Genomic DNA, 20,534 nt, shown 5'->3' with positions numbered 1-20,534 from the left:
AAAGGGCCCTACATCTCTGACACCTATTTCCATCCCAAATGGTTAATATCTTCAGAAAAAATATGGAAGCAAGCTAAAGAGGTAAGCCCTAATTTTCCAGAAAATTCACTGATGTGGAAAACTTCATTTCCTGATAATGCGGGGTAAATCTGTGTTTTGTTGGGTGCTCCATATGTTGCTGGTGCTCATGAATTGTTCAGTTTTATTATCCTCATTAACAGGGATAATGCTTGCTTTTTAACAATCATGATCACCATCTGGAGCCTGGAAAACTATAGTTTGAGGCTCAGGTAGAAAGAGGAGACTGTCCTGATTGGAGTCCTAGCTCACTTATTTCCCCACTGCCGCAGGTCTGTTTGCATCCAAGGGCTTGGCCACCAGGCGCACAAGAACCACACGGACTGATGCGATGTTAGTTCTGGTTCAAGAAAAAACAGAAACAAAGCAAAACAGAACAAAACTCAGAGAGTGCAGGGAACGTTTGGCTTTGACTTCACTGTTGAATTTCATTCTAATCTTACAAGTATTCATAAGGTGGTTTTCCCCGTGTGTTCTCCTCATAGCCCTGGTGACCTCTAACTATGCTGTGACATTGTGACAAGCTGGCTGATAAGACCATCCCTGCTCTCCCCGCTCTTGGGCTGAATTGGATTTGAGCACCTGAGCGTCTTCGTGCTTCACAGAGGATTGTCTCGTTAGGAGGAGGTGGCTAGACCGCCAGGGCCTGGTAACCATAGCAACCATGCACACCTGTCCTTGTGGGTTCTTGAGGATGCCTCTTCAAACCTTTCCCAGACCTAGCTTTTCAAGCTTTCCCAAACTCTTAGCATTTTGAGAGCTGCTCAGCCCTAATGTGTGGGGGGCAGTTCAGGAGTACTGACCTGTCTGTTCCTGGTACCTTAAACAGTTAGTGCCCCACGGGGAAGGGGAGAAGCCAGAAGAACTGGGAAAGTGATGAGAACAACATGAGCAAAAACTCGCCAAGGAAATAAAACACCTGCTTTTGATCACTAAAAACAGAAGGTAAAATACTCATGATAGAGAAGGCACTCAACCCACTGTAAAGAATTACGCCTAAAAGTTTCCTGGAGGGGTGGCAGATAGGTAGGTGAGTCAGAGATGGTTTTCTAGAGAAGTTGAGGTTCCAGCAGGTTTGGGCGGGCAGAAAGGGACAAAACTCATGGTGGTGAAAAAGGGAGAGGATGTTAGAAGTTCTTCTATAGGGGCCGTGTATTGTTTTAGGGGCAGAGATAGGGGCAGGTACTGTGAGGCTGAACAAATGGAATGGGCTATCGGGGCCATATGGATGTGGTTTGCAGGCCTGATCCATCATCCTAAACAGCAGCTCCAGAGTGGGCAGACAATAAAGAGAAATCAGGCTTCCCCAGGTTCTGTCCTCCCTGAACTTTCCAGCCTTTCTTGCCACTGTGAATACCCCCCCCTCCTCCTCCCCAGCAGCCTCTTCTTCACATGTGGCTTCAAAAGCATCAGTGCCATCCCATCAATTGGTACCAGATTGAAAAGAGCTTGAGACCAGATGTTGACACTGTGCTGAAGCTTAGAACCTTATTGGGGGTCAGCCAAGTCAACTCTTTGTGGTTTCTTGACTGTTTCACTACGAATAGTGAATGTTTACACCGAAGAAGTGGGAGGATGTGCATTCTAGCTGACCTTCACTTCGCCTCCCCTGTCATCTCCTAGAAATGAGGGTTTATCATTGGAGATGGAGCCAATGGTTATGTCTTAAGTATGAGGAATATTTCACCACAGGGGGGTAAATAGTGGTGTTTCCCATCAAAGTTATTATAGGATGGAAGGGGTAGAAATATGCAGTCTGATTTGCACTGTTTGTTCTTGGGGGGGATGCACACACCATATTAGACCTACCTCACGTTGCATTCGGTACTGATTACGTGAGCTCACGATCCTGTTCTCTGTAGACAGAAGGTGACTTTGATACTTTCTCATGGATCCTGCAGAACTGTCCTGTAACTTATTGGGTGACCTTGAACTGGGTTCAATTGGATGAACTTATCAGGTAACCTGGTTTCCTCAGCCTCAAATAAGAAGAGTGGTAGGATAGTTAGACTCGGATGATAATTAGCATCCCTTCCAGGGATGTTTTATCCCTAACCTGTGACTTGCCTGGGTGCTAGGCACGGCTCAGATTCTAATCACAGAATAGCCTGTGAGCCCTTTCCATCACAGATGTTAGCTCCATCCTGTGTGGTGCTGGGTGAAAAGTGATATATTCTTGGTAGGGACCACGGGCATGTGACCAGTTGCATACCTGGAATGTGCAAGGCCATAAAGTGTCCAGAACTAAGTATGAGAGGTAGTAACCAAGTTCTCTGAGAGCAAGGATGATTTATATCAGGTAAGATTAAGTGCAGCTATGTCTAAAATAACTGCCTTAAAGCAATGGTTCTCAAAGTGTGGTTTCTAGACCAGTAACATCAGCATCACTTGCGAGCTTATTAGAAATGCAAATTCTCAGGCCTCACTCATACCTGAAGAATCAGAAATTGGACCCAGCCATCTATATCCTAACAAGCCCTACATGTGATTCTGATGTATGTTAAAGTGTTGAGAACCACTGGCCTAAACACACAAAGATTATTCTATTATGGAAAAAGAGGTCTGGGGGAAGACCACCCTGGGCTGACAGAATGTCACCAGGAATCTAAGCTGATCATCCACCTGTTTGTACCAGACCTGGTTCTCGATGACTTTGGCTTGCCTCAAAAGAGAAATTCCATTCTCAAAGCAAAAAGACCCAGTGGCTATTATAGGCACCCAATGTAATTTGGTTCACCTATTGAAAAGAATTTCCCGAATATGAATTCTGAAAATATTTTGGGCAATGACACTATTGTTGGCCTATGTGCTTCCTAAGGTGAGGTACTGCTCACATGGATATATATATATATAGTCTTTGGTGTATTTGTTTAAAAATTAACCTCATTAATTCATGGCCCTATATCTTAATAATACAGTAACATAAGGCCATATCTTGTGGTCCTTCTGTATCCCCCTGATAACATATTGCTGATAACTGAGTAAGCTTTCAATAAATGATGATTGGATTAAACTGATGACTTCATAGAGACCAAGGCAAGGCAAGATAAAATCAAGAATCAAACTCTGATCTGGATAACTAAATCAGTGTAGATAGAAACCGTAAAATGTTTCCAAATCTCAAACATTTGGTTCTCAATGGTAGATTTTTTTTCTTTTTCTATATTAGTTTGGGTTATATTGATTTGAGCAGTGGACCGAGAGCTGGGACCCAAATTAAAAGCTCTGCCTTCAGAATTAGGCAGGTCACTTCCTCATTCTGCATCTTCTTTCCCTTCCCCATAGGCAAGGGGTTTTTACAAATACAAGGATTGGACAAGAGCTAGTCCGTGAGTCTGTCTTTTCCTTAGGGGATATGTATGCAGGGCCTCCCCATGGAGAGAAGGAGCACATTCTCAGTAGCACTGTTAGTACACATGAGCTACCGACCCTCAATCCCAAACTCCTTCAGATGTGACCACTTTCCATCAGTCCGTGTGGATCTGTGGGTGGGAGAATCATGGGGTGAGTTTGAGGACAGAATAACACAGTTTTCATCTCTAACCTAACAGAGAAGACTGGGTGGTTTAGAAAATTGAAATAACTTCCTTTCATTTTCACATAGAGCTGTGGTTTCCAAGAGAAAATATCAATGTTTTTGACCAATTCCTAATTCACAAAGACTGGAAAAACCATGCCTTACTTGCTTAGCCCCTATACCGTGGGCCAGACTAGAGAATTGCCTATTTATGCAAGCAGAAAGCAAGGTCGCTTCTAGATCAGCCTGCCTGGCCACTGCAGATCAGATCAAATCAGTAGCATTTAATGGGCTCCTCGCAGGGCCATTGCAGGGTACCCCAGAAGACACAGGGCTGGCTTGGCTGACACTGCAGGTTGTCTACCCAGCATTCATTCCCTCTTATTCCCAACCAACAGAACTCCTTCATCATTGAAGGCAGCAAGGTGTCCAATTAAAAGCGATATATATTTTTTTCCTCCTACCTGTAGCCTTGTGACCATGTTCTTCTGGTCCTTGAAATCCAAATGTAACCTTCCCGTGGATCTCCAGGAAGGCTCTTTAAAGCCTGCTGATTCAACCAGGAAGCATGCCTGTGTTGTTTCTACTCCTTCTCCTTCCTGCTGCCTGGGATTGAAATGTGATATCTGGAACTTCAGCTATCCTGGGCCATAAATGTGGAAGCCAAGCACTGAGGTTGGTGGAGCAGAAAGGGAGCAGGAATCTTAGTCCCTGTTTGATTTCATGTCAATCATAGATCACCTCCCCAAAGACCTCTTTTATGTGGCGGAGTAACTTTTTTGTGTTTAAGCCTCCATTGTTTTGGGCTTTCCATTATATGTGGTTGCATCTAATCCCAGCTGATCCAGGTGGCCCCTGTTCTCAAGGAGCTTCATGCCTGTGGGTGCTGTGTAGCCTGGCACATTCAGTGCATGCACGTGGTCCCTACCATAGAGTGTGTCGCTCTCCGGTCAGGGTCTCCAAGGACTGGAGCTAACTGCAAGGGGACTGACTGCAAGGGCTCAGCAGGTGTCTCGGTGGCTAGGATACCAGGCTTCCCTAGTACCCATCAGAGGGTCACAGGATGTTAATGGTGACCTGGTTTCGTTCCTACTTCGCCACCTGCCCTTCTCCATTTTGGGCCCAAGTTTGTTATCTGGCACATGTGAAATGGCGAATTCGAACAATCACCAGCGGTTTCTGGGACCTGGAAGGAAACCTTGGACCACCGAATCCACAAGTCTGCTTGAAGCATGAAGTGTAGACAAGACTACATGGGTGATGATCTCTCTGACTTCGTATGGTCTGGATTTCAGCTGCGGAATGCAGCCTCACAAGCTAGGTTCAGGCTTGGCTCTTTGAATCTGAGTGTTCTCTTTGCATACACACAGGACTTTTTAATTAGATAAACCAGTCTCAACTGAAGTTGATCATGGATCCCAGCTCATAATTCCAACTAAGCGCATGGTGGGTTTAAATTTACAATGCATGGCAATTCGCTGTTTTGGAGTGTAAAGTTCTATAGATTTTAACACATGCACTGAATCTGACAACTACCACCAACAAACAGAACACAGAACAATTCCAACACCTCAATGAATTTCCTTATGCTACCTGGTATGTATGTATGTATACAGAGAGAGAGAGAGAGAGCATAAGCAGGGGGAGCAGCAGGTAGAGGGAGAAGCAGGCTCCCTGCCAAGCAAGGAGCCTGACGCAGGACTCAATCCGAGGACCCTGGGATCATGACCTGAGCCAAAGGCAGATGCTTAACAAACTGAGCCCCCCAGGCATCACTCTGATATATATTTTTTAATAACTTTACTGAGTTATAATCACATACAATTCAATCCACCCATTTAAAGTGTGGAATTTAATGGTTTTTAATATATTCACAGATAATGTGCAACCACTAGCAGTCAATTTTAGAACGTTTTCATCAACGCAAAGAGAAGCCTCTCACCCTTTAGCCACCCGCCTAACCTTCCATCCTCACCCAGTCCGAAGCATCCGAAGCAACCACTAATCTACTTTCTTTGTTATTTTTTTTTCAAATATTTTATTTATTTATTTTAGCGGCGAGGGTGGGCAGCAAGGAGCAGAGGAGAGAGACAAGCAGACTCTGTGCTGAATGTGGAACCCTACATGGGGCTCAATTTCAGGACCCCAAGATCATGACCTAAGCCAAAATCAAGAGTCAGATGCTCAACTGACTGAGCCACCCAGGCACCCCTCCTCTAATCTACTTTCTGTCTCTATAGATTAGTTTGTTCTGGACATTTCATATAGATCGACTTATGTAATATGTGGCCTTTTTTGCTGGCTTCTGTATCTTAGCATACCGTTTTCAAGGCTTCTCCATGCTGTGGCATGGATCACAACTTTATTCCTTTTTATGGCCAAACAACATTCCATTGCATGGAGATACCACGTGTTCTTTATCAATTCATTCATTAGTTAACGGACATTTGGATTGTTCCAACTTTTGGCTACTGTGAACAGTGCTACTATGAACACTTGTGTACAAGTTTTTGTTTGCACAACCTGTTTTTGGTGCTTTTGGGCATGTAAGTAGGAGTGGAATTGTTGGGTCATGTGGTACTTTCACATTTAATTTTTTGAGGAGTCACCAAATTGATTTCCTGCACTGGCTGAGTCATTTTATATTCCCACCGGCAATATGTGAGGGTTCTAATTTCTCTGCAACTTTACTAACACTTGCTATTTTCTGTTTTTGCTTGTAGCCATCATAGTGGGTGTAAAGTTATATGGTAGTTTTTTGGATTGTAATATTCTCACACTCTGGGTGAAAATGTGGAGACTTTTGTCCTATTTTTTGCCTTCCAGTGATTGAAACTTAGCAAAACATAGACTTTCAGAATAAGAGCTATAAAGGGGAGTTGGCAAAGAAAAAATGAATGAAAAGGAATTTTCTAATAAACACAATATGAGGAAGAGCAAAATGTTATATGAAAATCATGGGTCCATGGGGCACCTGGGTGGCTCAGTTGGTTGAGCCTCTGACTCTTGGTTCGGCTCAGGTCATGATCTCATGGGTTGTGGGATGGAGACCCTGCAGTGGGGTCTGTGCTCAGCACAGAAAATTCTCTCCCTTTGCCCCTCCCCCACTCATGTGCACCCACGCTTTTGCTCTCTCTCTCTCTAAAATCTTTAAAAAATATCATGGGTCCAATGTACACTTTAGTCAATACATATTATTTGTTCCTATTATGTGTCAGGCTCTGTGCTAGGCACTAGGGTCTGAAAACTAGTTAAACAGGAACAGAGCCTTTAAAATGTTTATTGTATGGAGGGGGCTCTCAGAGGAAGGGCCCTTCACACAGTCTAGGTATCAGGAAGTCTTCCCGGAGGTGGAGAGATGAAAAGTAAAGAAATTCTCATCAGAAAATAAGGGGTGCTAGAAGTATTTGAGGGGGAGAAACCCATGCTGGAACATTTGGGAAGTACCCTCTGGATGGCCTTTTTTTTTTTTTGGCCTTTAGGCCACAATCTTGATTAGAGTCTGATTTCTTTCATTTCCCAATTTGCAGTGGGTAGGTATAATTCTTTCTTGAGGAAAATAAATCATAACTAAGACTTTTGTAAATATTGCTAGCTTTTGATTATTTACACTAATTATAGGGGAACATATAATTCAGGATGGCAACAATGTAAACAGAACTTATATTGACTTTGGAAGATGTTTTTTCTGTTGATTCCCAGATGTTGCTGTGTCAGATGTTCTCAGAACACACAGATCCAACTACAGCATGACGCCCTAGGAAATGGAGTCTGTCCCTTCAGGACGATGCATTGGCCAAAGCAGAAAGATGTTCTCCTGACAATGCCTGTGGTTCATACCTTTCCTGTGGTGAGAGTTAATTGTTAGGGTTTAGGTTTTTGGTCTCCTGATTTTTGCCAAAGAAGAAAAAGAATTCTGAAATCTTTTGTCCTATTTGAGAGTGACAAAAATCCTCAGAGATCACCCATTCTTTCTTGGTACCATAAAACCTTTCTGCCAAATTCAAGGGAGGGAAAGAAATTCTTTTGTTATGATAAAATTCTTTTGATGAGACTCTATGGCTTTTTAAATAAGCCCAAATAACTTATTCATTCGTGTCCTAGCCAGTACTCTAGACACTGTCATAGAATATACACAAACATACAATGGGCCACATTTTAGATGACTTCTGAGGGGTCACCGATAGCGAACAGACTCTAATCCCAAATAAATAATATTACCAATTGGTCAAAGTAAGAAACAGATTCGCATATGTACAATAAAACCGGAAACTCATTTGGGCTACGTGTAGAGAATTAGCAACACATCTTTATTAGATTTTTTAAAAAGTTTTGGAAAATAAAAAATCCTTGAGTATCTGGTTTGAATGAATGATAAAAATTAATTTATAATTAGCACATCAGTTATATGTTTATTATCTATTGCTACATAACAAATTATCCCAAAACTTAATGGCTTAACATAACAATAAACATTTATTATCTTATATAGTTTCTGGAAATAGATTAGCTGAGTGGTTCTGGCTCAGGGACTATCACTAGACTGCAGTCAAGCTGTCAGCTGAGTCTACAGTCATCTGAAGGCCAGCCTGGGGCTGGAGGACCTGCTTCCAAGATGGCACACCCGCATGGCTGGAAAACTGATGCCTCAGTCCCCTTTCTAGTGAAACTTGCTATAAGACTGTTTGAGTGTCCTCACAGCATGACAGCTAGCTTCATGGTCATGATCATGTTCCAGAACAAGACCTGAGGGGGCAAGGCAGAAACAGCAATGTCTTTCATGACCTAGCATAGGTCCCACATCATCACTTATGCCATATTTTATTGACCACACCAAGAAACCCTGATACAGTGTGGGAAAGACTGCACAAGGGTGTGCATACCAGGAGATGGGGATCACTTGGTGCCATCTTGGAGGCTGACCACTGCAAGTTATTAGTACATAAATTGGAAATGAGTCATTCAAAAAGAGAATTGAATTAAATACTTTTCTATTCTGACAATCAGCATCTGACTACTACTGTTATAAAAAAAAAATTCCAAATGAGTGAAGCCAAATTATGAATTTGAGCTCTTTTAGGATGAGAGATTTATGATCAGCATCAAGATGGATCATTAGCTCAGGGTTATGGAAGACCACGTATAATTAGCTGGATTCTGCTCTTTGCCATCATGAGCATAGAGCCCTTGGGTGTTGGTACCCTACCCAGATTCTCTGAAATACATAACAGGACCATCCACAGTGATTCCATGCCAATGCTTGCGTTATCTCCATGAGGCTACCCAGCTTGCTCAGATCTAGTGGTGGTTTCCAACCATTTCTCCCTATACTGAGGAGGTACCCTAATATCACATGGCACACTCTCATGAGCAACCCTCAGATTACGTGCACTTCCCAGACTGCTAGGTATTACCCCATTTTTTCCTTTTTAATTCAAGAAACACATTAGAATACCAGTGAATGAGAAAGGGGTTATCCTAGGGATAAACTCCATCCTGTTCTAATTTATATAAGAGAAGCACGCATATAAATAAGTAAGGCATTTGCAAATGCTAGTGCATTAACTATTAGTAGTAACAAATCTCTTTCAAGACATTAGTGTCTTCACCCTGAGATTGAGGGCCTCAGTAAGGACACTTGGTGTCCTCAGCTTGGTGAGTTCAAATCTGAAACGTGGGCTGACCTGTTAGTACTTCCGTATTTCCTGGTAGCTTGCAAGCATCTGTCGCTGATTGTAAGGTGAGCTGAGTGAGAGGATCTGTGTGACAGTCTCCTGTCCATTTAAACAGACTTGGCTGCCCTCAGCAAATGGACTGAGAAGTAGGGAAAGCAGAGCTGTGGACATTGGCTTGTCACCGCTGAAGTGTTTTCAGACTGTCTCCTGTCTTCCTACATCAACTCATTGTTTTTGTCTTTATGTCCCTTTTTCTCCAACCCTGTTTTCTTTGTACCTTGGCTCTGGTATCCACCAGGTCCCCGGGCTCCAATGACCAGTGTAGATGTGTTCGTTGAATTCACTCTCTGGATCTGAGCAACCTTGGCTGAACTGTGCTGAAGCGCTCCTCCCCTCACTAGCCCTTGGCATGAGTCTGTCCCTTTTCCCGTATAGCCCCAGTGGCCACAGGTGGGGAGCACACACCTATTCTTCCAGGGAAATGCATCACTACCTCTGGGGGAAAACAAGTCAGGGACCATTAATTAGGATCATTATCATAATTATAATCCATCAAATGAATTTTCACTTATTATAATTCAATTCAAATTCAGATATGTGTTCCTTAAGGCTTTTTTATTCCTGTGTTAATTCATGAGAATATTTCTGGGGTGAGGTTTCTTTTCTTCCATTTAGCACATGAGAAAATCGAAGTCAAGGGAAGGTAAGCCACACAGCCACTAAGTTACGGGGACAGGATTAGACTTCTGACATGTGGTCTAAGTGATTTTCACAATGCTATAAATGTTACTGAAAAATCTCAGAATGGAAAGTGTCATAGACTAATCAGTGGATTATTTGATGGGAGTGCTTAATGATGAATCTTTTAAGAAAACTGGACTTTATTTTTTTTAAAGAAAATGTGAAATAACTTTCACCATTATGATGTAATAATTGTCTTCAAGCATTAGAAAATTAAATTAGACTTAGTTAAGTTGGATAGAAGGGCAGTGGCAAGGAGCACCTGGCTGGCTCAGGCGGTAGAGCATGAGACTCTTGATCTGAGGGTCATGAGTTCAAGCCCCACGCTGGGTGTAGAGCCTACTTCAAAACACACATACACACACACACACACACACAACTAAAAATTAGAAGGGCAGTGGCAAAAGTATCAGAATTATGGGGTATTTGGAAAGAAGTACAGTTGTAGTTCTTCATATATATACTTCAGTAAAGATAGCGAAGAACCAAACTACTCAAAAGTGTTTTTAATTTTCAAGTATTGACTGCCAGCCTACTGTGCATAAGGCATTTACCTTGACATGGGAGACCCGTGGGGTCCATATTTTGTGGAATATTATAACCGCGAGTATCCTTTGAGGGCTATTCTAATAAATTCTCTGTGAAACATTTTTGTATTTTGCATGGAGATGTTGTGGAGAACATGGTGGGCCACCCAATGCTGTGTTCCTTCCTAATGATGGAGAGATCTTTTGGATCTCAGTGTGTGAAAGAGCTTCTCAAAAACGGCAAGTCTCAGAACCTACTGGGTTTCCTTCTTCGAGTTTGTCTTGTAGGCCGTGTTTCTGTACGCTAGCTTGGTCCCAGCTTTACCTTAGAAAATCGCTCAGTGTTTACCTTTGCTCTGCTTGCCTCCCCTATGTGTGTATATTCTGTTGTCCTATATACCCTGAAGTGATTCCAAAGTGACCTCTTGAAGAAAGATAACTTTCCAAACATCTACGGAGGAAGTTTTAACAAACGGGTGAGATTCCTTTCAGTTTAGTAATACTCATGGCTTCGAAACAATGTGTTATCAACAAAGGAGTGAGTAGAGAGAGAAGAGGGAAGAGGGTACAGGCTGTCCAGTCATCTTCTGCAGGCTGAAGGCCCCTCAGTGGTCCAGAGAAGCTCTACTGAGAAGGCTGGGATTTTGCTTCTGGAAGCCCCCCAAGTTTGACTTAGCACAGTTGCAGTCTGAGAAATTGTCAAGGCCACCCAAAACACTGGCTGGTTGATTGATTTCATGAGATTACTTAGTATAGCTAATGCTTTCATTGAGCTTTTTTTTTTTTTTTTCTGGATTGGAGGAATATGTGGGGATGAAGAAAGGGTTCTAGCAAGAGTTTTCTCTAGGGGCCAAAAGCAATGATTTTGATTCTCAATGTGTGGTCCAGCATCATCACCGTTACTGGGGAATGTGCTAGAAATGTAAGTCTTCCGGCCTCACCCAGAGCTACTGAATCAGAAACTCTGGGTGTGTGGCTTAGAAATCTGTATTTTAATAAGCCCTCCAGTTGCTTGTTCATGCTCAGGTTTGAGAGGTACTGGGAGATAGAAGTTAAGAGAATGAACTCTGGACTCTGACTTCCTTTGCTAGAATCCTGGCACAACCACTTTTTCACTTTGTGACTCTGGGAAAATTGCTTGATCTCTCTGTGCTTTAGTTTTTCCATCTGTAAGTATCTGGAGAGAATTATGGTACCACCTTCAGAAAGTTGTTACAAGGATTACATTTGTGAATATACCTAGAGTAGGACCGGGCACATAAGAAAAGCTCAATAAATGTTATCCAGTATCCTCAGAAGACATTTTGTCATGGAAGGATGGGAGAATTTCTCTCTCTAGCCCCTCTTTCTGTAAGAACCCATGAAGCTCTCTCGTGCAGCTTTCTCTGCGGAGGAACCTAGAGGCTAGAGTTGCGGGGATAGCAAAGAACACCAGATACGTTCAAAGCCCTGTCTACACATATCATGACTGTAGCCCTAGCGATAACCCTGAATTATGAAAAACTCCATTTCCTTCTCAGCATCGGCAAGATCAGTTTCTGACCCGTGGGACAGAGAATTGATTCCTTGATTGTTTTTTGGGGGCGAAATCCTAAGTATCTGAGGGAGCACAAAGGTATTGCAAAATTCACCCCAAAAATCTGAAAGTAAAATCACCTAAAATTAACTTTATTTTTTAAAGATTTTTATTTATTTGAGAGAGAGAGAGAGAGCACAAGTGGGGGGAGGGGCAGAGGGAGAGGGAGAAGCAGACTCCCCGTTGAGCAGGGAGCCTGATGCGGGGGCTGGATCCCAGGACCATGAGATCATGACCTGAGCCGAACGAAAGACACTTAACTGACTGAGCCACCCAGGCGCCCCCAAAATTAATTTTAAATATTTTAAAAGGAATTCTAGCTTCGCCAGATTTTCTAAAATTGTGTATTGGGTGGCGGTGGGCTGGACAGTGGGGAATCCAGAAAGAACCAAATGGCTATTTGATGTTATAACCTCTCTCCAAAGACTGAGGATCACTGTTGCAATGTTTAAACGGGTTATTTTCAAAAGTTGCTACAGACACACTCATCATGGCCTCAAGACCCACTTTGCAGCTGTGATAGGTGGCACTGTGATCCCCCTTCTCCTGAGGTTTGAAGCTTTGCCAAGATGAAGTACAGCTGGACTGAATTAAGTTCTTGTCAATAAGATGAAAAACACCAGATCAATTGGGGTTTTTCCTTTGGCAGCCCCCACAGCCAAGCTGGCTCATCTGTATGGCGGATTCACTTAAATCATGTGAAAGTAGTTGCTGACATGACCAGAAAAAGTGGTTTGTTGGGGAAAAATGGTTGGAATTGTAAAGAGCTAGGATTAAATGCAGGTGCTCAGAGGTTCCACGCTCTGCTGAAGCAGCCGAAGGGCTCAGGCAGCCTCTCTGTCTCTTCCCAGTGGGGTCACAAAATAGGAGGAGAGGACACAGACCAAGCTCGGTCAAGGTCTTTGGTTGAAGGCGCACAGGTAGTCCACAACGTGCAAACGGGTGTCCTGGAGATTCTCGCACCTCTCTCTCTTTCTCCTGTTCCAGACCTGAGAACCTGTTGAAGCCAAAGGGAATGAATTCTAAAGTTCAGTCCCAGGTCCAAGAGCCAGAGTGAAGGCATAACCCGGTATTCTGGTCATGCATTCTACGAGGACCAATTGCTTTTCTTATCTCAGTACATTTTTCTCCTAGCCCATCCCTCCCACCTCACCATCTCTCCTCCTCGGACTTCCCAGTGAATGAGGCTGTTGCTTTGACAACAGCTGGGAAGGGGGGTGGGGGATGGTGAAGTGGAAGTCTGGAAGGTACCACGTCACTCTGTGGCAGAACCACGGATGAGACCCAGGAAGGAGCCAGAATGAGATGTTAGCCTGAGGACTGCAAACAGCAATGCAGGATGATTTACCCTGGGCTGGCGAGGCTCCTCTTACTCCTTGTCCTGCCCCTCTAGGATTCTGAAAATAATGGATTTATCTCATGGGACAGAGCTGGTATGTTGCCAAGAGAAAAGCATACTGATAGCAGGTCGGAGCCTCGCGTTGTGGCAGAATTTATGATGGGGGTTTATCAGCCCGGGAGAGAGGCAGTGTGGGCAGGCCTGGGCGGTGTCTCTCCCCACAGGAATGTTCTGCTTGATCCTTTTGCTACATGAAAAATGAAGTGTGGTGGGCTAGTAGGGAGACCTCAGAAAGCTTGGATGATCACACAAACTTAGATACAGAGGCTGGCTTCAGAGCCTAAGAAATACCCAGGCAACACCAGTTAAAGGGTGTGGACATAAATAATGGGCAACTCCCATAAAAAAGGTCAAACATCTGACTTCAAATAACATGTTTTTTCTTCCTGAGCTGAGTCGCCTAGAGTTGAATGAGGGTCAGAATTGCATCTACGTCTCTCCTTAGCTCAGCTCTTAACTTCCAGATTTTTCTCCCCAGGGTGTATTAAAAACAGAGCTGCTTCACGTGAAGGTGATGGTTTCCATTTGGAACCCTGTCCCGGCTTTGCCTTTTCTCTGTCATCCCGAAGGGAGAAATATCTTCCATAGCTTCAAGGTCAGTGGTGAGCTCTTTGGGTTTGGCAGCGGAACGAGACCCCTTGGAAAGCTTGTCTCTTCACGCATACTTTGCTGATGTTAATAAGGTTCCTGCATTCTCAGCCTGGGGTCAAGGGTCACGGGTCAGGCAGCCATAAGCCTGGCCCAGGGAATTTGTTCTGGTAGACCTACTTTCTCTTTCTCTCTTCCTCTTCTGCTACGGAAGGAAAAGATTTTTGAAAAAAAAAAAAAAAAAAACTGTTTGCTTTTGTGTTGTGTTTTGTGTTTGTGGCTCTTTAGGGCTAATCTTCTGGCCTGTAAAAGCAGCTGAGAATAAATGTGTCAACCGCAATAGCTTATCTGTCTGGCCCCCCACCCTGTTCCTTTACTTTTCAGACTCAGCAGCTGGAGTCCCCAACCCCCCAGGGACAGACCTAGCCTTAACCCCAAGCTTTGAGGTGATTTCATTCCTGGCTGAGGGATGTTAAGGAGACCAAGTTCAGGAGCAGGCTAAGTCGGAACCCAGTTTCCCTTGCTGCTGTCTGATCACGTTCTGGCCCACATCTTCAGTTCCAAGCTGGGCCCTGGTCCTGATGAGCTGTTCTAGCCTTCCTCCTGCTTGTCTTCTGTAGCACTGGTCCTTCTGGCCATCACCTGTCCCTCCCTTGGTTTCCAGGCAAACAGTGTCTCCTGGTTCTCTCCCCACATCTCTTATCTTCACGACCTCTTGGCAGGCTCTCCTCTGCTCCCCCCTGAAATGTTGACGTTTCTTAGGGCTCTGTCATTTGTCATGTTCTCTTCTCTGGGTAATCTTATTTACACCTGTGACCTTAATCACTAAGTCTAGGCTACAGGCTCCCAACCATCGAGACTAAGCTCCAGACATGTTTCCAGGACTTTCTGGCCACATCTACTTGCAATGCCCCGTAGTAGCTGAAACTTAACACGTCCCAATCTGAACTCATCATCTTCCCCCTCAAGCAGAACTTGTTCTGGTCTTGTTTTTGGTGGATGGATTACCATCCACCCAGTCCCTCGAGTAAAAAAATCTCAGAGTCATCCTTGACTTTTCTCCCATATTCCCCATGTTCAAACAATCCCATGTTTTATGTTTTCACTTCAGACATTTTTCTCGAGTCCTGCCTCTCATTTCCATCTTCCACGTTCACTGCTATTCCTTTGGCCCAAACCTTCATCGTCCTTCCCCTGTAAAAATATAACATCACAATTCTTGAACAAGCATCAGCTCAGCAGATATTAGTTGAAAGAGTGGGTAACCTCTCTAGACCCAGACAGACTATTGTGAGGGTTATAGGAGATGCTTTATGGAGAGCATCCTCAGCACCACGATGGGCTTATAGTGGGAGCTCAGTAAGCACGAGTTGTTATATATTATATATAGGAACTGTTTGAAAGCATGGAATTTGGGCCCCAGGCTGCCTGGTTCCAAACTCCAGTTCCATCATATACATTTCTTGTGTATGTGATGTCTGTGTTTCCATTTTTTTCATCTGTAAAAATGCAAATGATTATCATACAGCTGTTGAGGATTAAATGATTTAATTTATGTAAAGCTTTTTGAACCATGCCTAGCATATGGTGAGTGCCCAATATGTGCATTCTTACTGTTATTATTTTTATGAGTTTCCTGCTTCCTGGCTTTCATGGTCAACATGTTAGGCTTTATTCGAGGAAATGTGCATTATCTGAGTCCTCGTGTATGGCACCCTAAACTTACATTGAGGAAAAATCATCACCTCATTTTTACCACGTATTATCTCTCTCTGCTGTGAACGTGATAAATCCCGAATCACAGTCTTTTTGCAGTATTTTATAATAGTTCTTTAGGGTGACCAGCTGTCCTGATTTGCCTGGGGCTGAGGGGCTTTCCAAGATGGGGGACTTTTCGTGCTAAAATTAAGATAGTCCTGGGCAAACCAGGACCACTGGTCATCCTATCCTTTATCTTGAGTATCTTGAGCTCTTCTTCTGAAGCTCAGCTTCTACCCATAATTCCTCAGGTACATTTCAGAGGCAAACAACAACAACAACAACAACAACAACAACAACAACAACAACAAAAGGCCTAAGTCAAGGTGATGGGCTTTCATAGCACATTGGTAACATAATCTGGGAGCTCTCACATGCCATCTCCTGTTCTTTTCCATCAAAATGCCCATGTCCTTGGAATTTCTGGGACAGATGAAGGCCTGTTTCTTACTGGGAGAAGAATGGCTTCTGATTTTTGGCTCTGTCTTTAAACAGGACAGCTCCCTCCAGCCGAGTCTGCACTGAAGAGCAAACTGAAGTCTCCTTCCCCATCCCCCAGGGCTTCTCTCCAGATGGACTGCAGGGCCCAAAGGGTCCTGGTGGCACCTGACCAGCTCTGAGCATAGCCATTGTATGGAAGGCTATTTGCAGTGAAGTGGGTGGGGGTTCTACTCCCCACCAAATAATGAGCAGCTTTTCCCTGCTGCACTCCTGAGGCGTCTCCTCCCAGGTTTCTAAATTGCAGTCTATCTTCCCCTATTGGCACCAGACTTATCTTCATAGAGAAGAAGTCAACTCACATCATTTCCCAGCCGAGATTTATTGGTTCTGGAGGCCCATAGCATCCGTGCCAAATCCTTGGCTTGCTCTTTGGTTCCTTCACAGTCTGGCCTCCAGAGATCTCTCCAAACCCTTCTCCTGATACTCCTTGGCTGACTTCTCCTTTCCTAATCCAGAGGTCACCACCATTGCTCAAAGACCACCATGCCTTGTGGATTAGTCTGCTTAGGCTGCTGGAACAAAATACCGTAGACGGGGTGGCTTAAGCTACACTTATTTCTCATACTTCTGGAGGCCGGAAGTCCAAGGTCAAGGTGCTAGCCAGTTTGGTTTCTGGTGAGGGCTCTCTTCCTGACCCATGATGGCCACTTTCTCAAGCTATGTCCCCTCACATGGCAGAAAAAGCAAGCACTGGGGTCTCTTCCTTTCTTAAAGGGGCACTAATGCCATCATGAGGGTTCCAAATGCATCCAGACCTCATCTGGCCCTCATCGTCTCTCCAAATACTATCACATGGAAGATGGGGCTCCTACACATGAATGTGGGTGGGGGGAGGGGAACCCAATTCAGTCCTTAACACCTTTTGATTAACTCAGACTTCTGTGCCTACTGTTTGCTCTGTCTTGCATACCCTTTCCCTTTGCCGGACCAATTCCCCTTCATTTCTTAAAACCCATATAAAAGCTTATGTCCTCTGTGAAGCCTTCCTTGGCTCCCCTCTGGGTCCTGTAGCATTTTGTCCAGATCTCAGAGAAGTTGCCACTTTGTATGAGAACGTGTTTACATGTCCATCTCTCCTTGGAGTCTTTGAGTGTTTTGAGGGACTGGACTTGTGGAATATCCTTCTCGGAAGACCCCATGTCTAGCACAGGTGTGGTCCAGTCATTGAATGAGAGGATAAAAGCAGCAAAAAGAGGCAGCCACGACAGCAGCTGTTAACCTTGACCGGGAGCACTTGCTGTGTCCTGAGGTGCTCTGCTAAATGCATTAGGGGCCCCATCTCAGTCCTTGAAGGAAGGCGGAGGCCCTCTCCCCACTTCACGTGAAGGTGATTGTTCATTGGGCCAGTAACTGGAGTTCATCTTTATTCCACTGAGGTAGAAAGAACTTCAGAGGTGCAGATGTCTCATCGACAGAGTGTTTTTTAAAAGCTTTAAAATAAAAGCTTTAAAATACTGTATACCTTTCTCAAGCCTATCTAACATATTGGAAGCCCTCATGTATTTTTTTAAAAGATTTTATTAATTTGAGAGAGAGAGCGAGAGAGCAAGAACAGGTTGGGGGGTGGGGCAAAGGAACAGGGAGAGACAGGGAGAAGCAGACCCCCCGCTGAGCACAGACTCCAACGCGGAGCCTGGTCCCAGGACCCCGGGATCATGACCTGAGCCGAAGGCAGACGCTTCCCTGACTGAGCCCCCCAGGCGCCCCAGCCCTCATGTATTAAGAATTGATGTGCTAATCACAAGTTCAATGTAACTCCTAAGGCAACCTCCGAAAAATGATCATATGACATTTCCTTAACCCGTTGTCACTTTTGGTTTGTATCTGGAAGTCATAAGACTGGTTTTCTTTTAAAATATCCTTAGTGAGGATGTTTCCTAGAGCCACACTGGCCTTGCCCTTGCTGGTGGGAATCAGGCTTCTGTGCCATTTGAGGCTGTGTCTCTCGCTTGTTTTCCGGGCAATTTGCATGTTAGCTTTAGCTGGTGCCCCGGCTTTTTTGCCACACACCCGCTTTGGTGTATAATTTGAGATGCAAAAGTGCTCAGTGAAAAAAAAAAAAGTCAATCCACAAACTAAGGCTCTGAGAATATTTCTGTTGGGGGGACGGGTTTGATTACAGCTGCGTTGTTCTAGGCACCTGTATGGGATAATAGAAATAAGTCTAATATCTTGACTGCCTTTTGTGTTTCAACATTCATGCTGCCTTAATCCTCACAATTGTCATCTCAAGGAAGTGGACTTTCTTCATTTTACAGAGGGAGAAACCGAGGATCAGAAAGTTGCCTAACTTGCTCAAAGTCTCGCCTGAGAGAACGAGGCCCTGGGAACCGGACCAAGGTTAGTGTGACATCAAACCTCACTCTCTTCACCAGCGAGCTGTACAGTCGGACGGTACCAAGAGCAGGTGTCTGCAGGTACCCAACATTCCAATCTGGGGTGTGACCTCACCAGCCTGTGTTCCCCAAATGGGGCCCCGTGCCCATTGCTGGTCTCAAAAGCTCTAGGTTCCACATCCTGCGTTACCTGGGTGGCCTGTGCTGGAAGTAATACTTGCTCACTGTTCTGTAGGGTTGGGGATTCCTCTGGACATCTTCCCTGGACAGAGGACAGGTGGGGCCACGGTAAGGATATAGTGGGTGAGAGCTGGCCTCATAGCTTGATAGCAGGGACACGGGCTGACTTGCTCAGTGAGACATGTTTAAATCTGTCCCTGACCTTTCCCCAGGCATTCTGCCTCCATCTTGTCTCTACCTCTGGTGTGAAGGATCTGGACGAATTTAATGATGAATAATGACAAAACCCAAGACATGTCCTTATTAAGTAGGCTTTTTATCTTGAAAATGGGGAGTTCTGTGGGCAAGTAGACACTCCAGGCGACTTCCAAATAGAGACCTGGGTGGCCCTCCTCATTCTTTCCCACACTGAGACAATTTTGATAGAAACTGCAGTTTTATAAGGCTGGAGCAACTTGAAAAATAGTTCTCCTGGCTATAAAATTCACCCCACTGAAACCAGTCTCGTCTCTCGAGCCAAAGATCAAACTTTGCCAGATGTGGTTTCCCATTGTCATTTCTGCTTCCAGGTGGGAAAGCAATTGTTTATAAGTTTTAATATACCAGGGCTGTGTCTCCATAGCCAAAAGGAGGTGTCGGTCAAAGCAATGAGCTGGACAATTCAGTCTGAAAACCTGGAGATTTACTGACCCGTGTCTGGACATAACTTCGTTTATCCTGGTTTTAATTTTGTAGTTTATCAGTGTCCAGAAGTTTGGTTTGGTTCAGGACTTCTACTCAACTACTTGCTTTTTGAATCTGGCCTTGAGTGAGTGCTTCCTTGGATTCTTTTTTCTTTTTTCTTTTTTTGGGTTTGTTTTCCACAGCTGGAATCAGGGAGTAGATAGTGTGACATGAAGTGCTTGAGCCACCCACCGTGGGCTTCCAGGATGGCGCCCTGGCTGTGGGAGCACCGTGACCCTGGGAGGCTGACACGGACTCCGTTCTCTTGACATGACACTGGCTGGAGAAGCTCCAGCTCTGAAATGTTCTATTTTTCCATGCTGGTGGTTCAGCCAGCACATGGGAAAATGGACTTGGGTGGGGCCGCCTGGCAGCAGGTCCAAACTGAAGTGGGAATCGGTCCTTGAAGGCCAACTGTGAAAACGTACGTGGGCCCACAGCCCAGATGCCCAAAGGACACTGGGAAGCATGGAAATGGGATCTACAACACTCTTAGTGACACACGGAAAACACCCCTTATCCAACTTGGTGTTTCGTTTTTTTTTTGTGCGCTGACGTTGGGCCATGGGAAGGGCCACTGGACATCTGCTCAGACCAGTGAGAAATGGCTGAGACAGAGCATGTGGATGAACCTATTTCAAAGATGCTGTAGATTTTTGTGCTTGATTGATAGATACATTTCTTAAAAAGAAAAGATAAGAAATTGTAGGCTTCTTATGAGGCAAAGTAGCTAGCTTTGAGTGGGCCTCTGGGATGTACCAATCACTGATTACTTACGTCTTCTAATCGCTCCGGTACTTCTAGAAGCTAGGCGTCCTCCGCCTGGGGGGTGGCGGGGGAAGGCTGGGGCTGAGAAGAGAGGGCCAGGAACCTCCACTGAAACATCCACTGCCCTGCTTCTCAACTTGGTCCCACACTGGAATCCCTTGGGGATA

General features: G+C 44.5%; 2 long non-coding RNA genes across 2 annotated transcripts in view; both read left to right on the top strand.

Annotated features, from left to right (window-relative positions):
• LOC118014050 overlaps positions 1-5,229 on the top strand; it is a 34,972-nt gene extending 29,743 nt beyond the window's left edge. The window contains exons 5-6 of the long non-coding RNA XR_004680180.1: positions 564-727; positions 4,066-5,229. This is a non-coding gene — a long non-coding RNA (uncharacterized LOC118014050). The remainder of the gene's footprint in view (positions 1-563; positions 728-4,065) is intronic.
• A 13,481-nt stretch (positions 5,230-18,710) lies between these two features.
• On the top strand, positions 18,711-20,279 carry LOC118014051. Its single transcript, XR_004680181.1, has 2 exons — positions 18,711-18,984; positions 19,743-20,279. It is a non-coding gene; the product is annotated as an uncharacterized LOC118014051 (long non-coding RNA).
• The last annotated feature ends 255 nt before the right edge of the window (positions 20,280-20,534 follow it).

This window comes from Mirounga leonina, unplaced genomic scaffold (genome assembly GCF_011800145.1).
Source record: "Mirounga leonina isolate KUSES-001 unplaced genomic scaffold, KU_Mleo_1.0 Mir_154, whole genome shotgun sequence".
Lineage (NCBI taxonomy): Eukaryota > Metazoa > Chordata > Mammalia > Carnivora > Phocidae > Mirounga > Mirounga leonina.
The sequence above is the reverse complement of the archived record's forward strand: the minus strand, read 5'-3'. Positions and strand labels throughout refer to the sequence as shown.